The sequence below is a fragment of the Pimephales promelas genome, chromosome 8 (assembly GCF_988280905.1).
Source record: "Pimephales promelas chromosome 8, fPimPro1.hap1.1, whole genome shotgun sequence".
NCBI lineage: Eukaryota > Metazoa > Chordata > Actinopteri > Cypriniformes > Leuciscidae > Pimephales > Pimephales promelas.
The window spans coordinates 33301090-33301357 of record NC_142776.1 but is presented as its reverse complement, the minus strand read 5'-3'; positions in this window follow the sequence as shown (position 1 = coordinate 33301357).

Here is a 268-nt window from a genome sequence, read left to right as displayed (position 1 = left end):
TGAAAAAAATATAAGATGGGATTCTTTGTGCGGCGATGAGAGCTCTAAATAATCTTCGGTCCTTAACTCACACCATGACTTTAATCATGACGTATTTGAAACGGTTTCTGTAAATTCTTATTATTTTTTGTGTAGTATCAGTGTTAAGTCAGGCGACCACTCTAAAAGTCATTTTAAATGTTGAAAAAATGTAGACGGGATAGTTTGACGGAATATACATGTGTGCCACCTAGTGGTGTTTTATTGTAGTTCTAAAGCACACAATCAG